The sequence below is a fragment of the Nicotiana tabacum genome, chromosome 14 (assembly GCF_000715075.1).
Source record: "Nicotiana tabacum cultivar K326 chromosome 14, ASM71507v2, whole genome shotgun sequence".
In the NCBI taxonomy this organism is placed as follows: domain Eukaryota; kingdom Viridiplantae; phylum Streptophyta; class Magnoliopsida; order Solanales; family Solanaceae; genus Nicotiana; species Nicotiana tabacum.
Window position 1 is genome coordinate 105,165,572 of NC_134093.1, and position 4,679 is coordinate 105,170,250.

Below are 4,679 nucleotides of genomic sequence, written 5' to 3' on the forward strand. Positions count from 1 at the left end.
GAGTTAGAAAAAGTACCTGAGCTGGTGAATAAGTGTGGATAACAACTGCGTAAATCATTCTCGACCTCCCAAGTCGCCTCCTCGACCGAATAACCCCTCCACTGAACCTTTACTGAAGCAATGGTCTTTGACCTCACCTTTCGAACCTGCCTATCTAAATTAGCCACTGGTTCCTCAACATAAGATAGATCCTTGTCCAACTAAACCGAACTGAAGTCTAACACATTAGACAGATCGCCGTGATATTTCCAAAGTATAGAAACATGGAATACCGGATGAACCGCAGAAAGACTAGGTGGTAGTGAAAGTCTGTAAGCTACCTCTCCAACTCTCTCAAGAATCTCAAAAGGCCCAATATACCTAGGGCTCAACTTGCCCTTCTTCCCGAACCTCATCACACCCTTCATAGGCGAAAATCGGAGAAATACCCGCTCACCAACCATGAATGCAACATCACGAACCTTCCGATCCGCATAACTATTTTGTCTAGATTGGGCTGTACGAAGTCGATCCTGAATCAACTTAACCTTTTCCACGGCATCATGAACCAAGTCTGTACCCAAAAAGTCTAGCCTCGCCTGGTTCGAACCAACCCACTGGAGACTGGCACCGCCTACCATACAATGCCCCGATCGAGGCCCAGTTCGAGGACCAGTTCCGAAGGTTGCTGGGCAGTTTTATAAAAAGAGGGCATTCGTCCCATTTGCCATTTTTGACGAACTTGAGCTTGAGCAGAGACGACTTTTGGCAGATTTTCAAGGAAAAAATATTGGGGTAAGTGATTCTAACTCGGATTTGGTCTACATATACAAGTATATCATTATTTTCACCATAAATTAGTGTTATGAGATTGAAATTTGGAAAAAAAAGTTTAGAAATCTCATAGAAACGAAATTTTGAGTTTTCGGTATCGATTCAGAGTCGGATTTGAGTGAAACCGGTATGGTTGGACTCGTAATTGAATGGGTTGTCGGAATTCATAACTTTCGCCGAATTTCGAGATGTGAGCCCCGCGGGCGAATTTTTAATTAATTTCAAGATTTTTATTTAAAATGTTGTATTTCCTTATAGAATTTGTTTTCTATAATTTTTAGTGATTGTATCGAATTATTTTGGCTGGATTCGAGCGAGACAGAGTTGGATAATCGTGGAAAAGGCAAAATTGTGGATTAAATTGGAGCAAGACGAGGTAAGTCTCTTGTCTAATCTTGTGAGGGAGAAATTACCTCATATGTGATTAAAATTAAATAATTGTTGCTAATTGTGGGGGGCTACGTACGCACGTGGTGACGAGAGTCCGTGCGTAGCTACTATTAATGCTAAAGTCCGGGTAGTTTAGGACTCAAAGCATGCCTTACTTGTGTAAATTGTATTCTTTGATTTATTTATATTAATTGATATCTATATGAGTATATTGTGAATTGTTAGATAAAGATATTAAAGGATGGAAATCTCATAGGCTTGATTGTCTGTTTAAATCAATTAATTGTTAAAATAAATTGTTCTCCTCCCAAATTCATCTTATAATGAATATACTCTCCTTCCGGAGGCACATAAGAAAATGTCCTCCTTTCTTGTGGAGCGGGCCGAACGCCTAGGCAGGATAGATGCATCTATGGATCACGCCGCACGTCCCTCGGCAGTGTACACGAAACTTTGGATCGGGCCGTACGTCCTCGGCAAAAATCGTGCTTAATAATAATAATTACACGATACTTTAATAATTTATTTCAGCTTGTGAAGCTAATTAATAAATTGGAAAATCCTTGGAATTTAATGAATTATTATTCTTGCTTGTTTAGGAATTAATTGTTACTCCTGTAAATGAGATTTAATTGATAAATTGGAATTTATTTGAATTGAAGGAATTTAATTAATATATTGAGAATTGTTACATTTGAGGGAATTTGATTATTTCCGCTGATTAAATAAATTATTATAAATTCTGTAAATCATGCTGATTTAAATATCCTAGTTTTATTCAATTATTATTGACCTATAGTGAGTGTCAAAGTCGGCCATCTCGTCTCTACCACTTCGAGATTAGGCTTGATACTTACTGGGTACACGTTGTTTAAGTACTCATACTACACTTGCTGCACTTTTTGTGCAGGATCTGAGACAGGTACTAGTGAAGGACCTATCATCACATACCCACGTCATCCCGAGGCATAGTGGTGAGCTGCCTTTCTGAGCCGTTCTGCAGCTACCAGTGTCTCTTCTTATATATATATTCTGTCTATTTCATTTCAGACAGTATTTGGAGTTTTGTATAATCTACTAGATGCTCATGTACTTGTGACACCGGGTCTTGGCACACACATTGGTAGAAATTGGTATTTTATTATTTTCTTGGAATAAAAGTTTAACCAATGTACGATTGACTTATTAGTTGGCTTGCCTAGCTGTAGTGTTGGGCGCCATCACGACCTATAGGTGAAATTGGTTCGTGACAACATGGTATTATAGCACTTGGTTCACGTAGGTCTCACAAGTTTTGAGCAGACCTAATAGAGTCTTGCGGATCGGTACAGAGACGTTTGTACTTATCTTCGAGAGGCTATATGGTGTTAGGAAACTACCTTTCTTCATATTCCATCGTGCAATTGATGTAGTACTAAATATCCTTCTCTTATTCTCTCACAGATGGTGAGGACACGCTCTAATAAGATTCCAGACCAGGGAAGAGCTACTCCCCCAGTTGCTAGAGGCCGAGGCAGAGGCCGAGGGAGGGCTCCAACCCGTGGTAGAGGGCGAGGACGTCCCAGGACTATTCTGGTTATGCCGCCGGTGGATCCAGCAGAGAATCCCATTATTGAGGAGCAGGGTAAGGTGCCTGGGCAGAGCCAGCTTCGGTGGACTTCACATCTGCACCGGGATTTCAGGATGTCATGGGTTGTATGCTACGATTCATGGACAATATGACTCAGGCCGGTTTATTTCTGGCAGACCCAGCCACATCTCAGGCGCGCGGGGGAGCACAGACCCCTACCGCGCAGGCTCATGGACATGCAGCTGCTGTATATCAGACCCAGGGTGCACTACCTATGGGTGGAGTCCAACCAGTGGCAGCAGCTACACCTGAGCCCAGGCCAGCTGTAGCCGCCAATCCTCAGAAACTATTGGATAGATGTTCTAGACTACATCCTCTTGTCTTCGGGGGTGAGCGACATGAGGATCCACAGGATTTCATTGATCGTTGAAAGGATAGACTGTACAACATGAGGATATTGGAATCCCATTGGGTTGATTTCGCTACTTTTTAGCTAGAGGGTAGAGCCCGTAGATGGTGGCAGTCTTATGCTCTTGGCAGACCAGCAGATTCTCCTCCCATGACTTGGGACAAGTTCACCCGTATCTTCTTGGACATGTATATTCCACCCTCCCAGAGGGAAGAGTTGCAGTTTCAATTTGAGCAGCTCCAGCAGGGTCAGATGTCAGTGACTGATTATGAGGCGAGGTTTTCTAAATTATCTCGCCATGCACTAATGATACTCCCTACTGAGGCGGAGAGAGTGCGAAGGTTTGTAGCCGGTTTACATACTGGTATTCAGGCCACTATGGCTCGAGATGTTGAGATGGGTACTTCTTATGAGCAAGTTATGGAGATATCCCGGAGGATTGAGGGTGTACGTCAGCGGAGCCGAGAGCAGATTATGAGAGATAAACGGTTCAGGTACTCTGGAGAGTTCAGAGGTGCTCCGTCCGGGGGCAGAGGTCAGTTCGTGAGGGGACAGTCCATCAGACCCCCATATCCAGCACCACCTCCTCCTTGAGGTGCTCCAGTGCGACCTTATCTCAGTGCTATCCCAAAGAGTTCTTACCGCCCACCAGCTATTCAGGGTCCTCCCAGTGGGTATTCAGGTCCCCAGGGCTAGACACTTAGTCAACAGCCCATCGCACCGAAAAGTTGTTACGAGTGCGAGGATCCTAGTCACATGCGGAGGTTTTGCCCCAGGCTTCGGGGTAGACCAGTACAGCAGGGTTAGCAGCCTATGCTTACCGGATCAGTTGCTCCTCCAGTAGTCCGACCACCCAGAGGTGGAGGACAGGTGGGTAGGGGCCGTCCTAGAGGTGGAGGTCAGCCAGGCGAAGGCTAGACAGTTGGCGCTCCAGTTCGGTTCTATGCTTTTCCGGCTAGACCAGATGCAGAGGCCTCAGATGCCGTGATTACAGGTATTATTTCTGTTTGTGGCAAAGATGCCTCAGTATTATTTGATCCAGGATCTACGTATTCATATGTGTCATCTCTATTTGCTACATTCCTGGGTGTTTCTCGTGAGTCCTTGAGTACTCCTGTTTATGTGTCCACTCTTGTGGGCGATTCTGTTGTTGTGAACTGGATCTACCGGTCCTGTATTATTACATTATATGGTTATGAAACTATAGCAGATCTCCTATTGCTTGAGATGACCGATTTTGAAATTATTCTGGCTATGGACTGATTATCTCCATATCATGCTATTCTAGATTGTCATGCCAAGACTGTTACCTTGGCTATTCCAGCATTGCCTAAGCTGGAGTGGAAGGGTTCGCCTATTAGTTCATTTAATCGAGTTATTTCTTTTATAAAGGCTCAACACATGGTTGAGAAGGGTTGTTTGGCTTATCTAGCCTATGTTCGGGATACTACTGCAGAGACTCCGGCTATTGATTCAGTGCCTGTAGTTCGGGAGTTC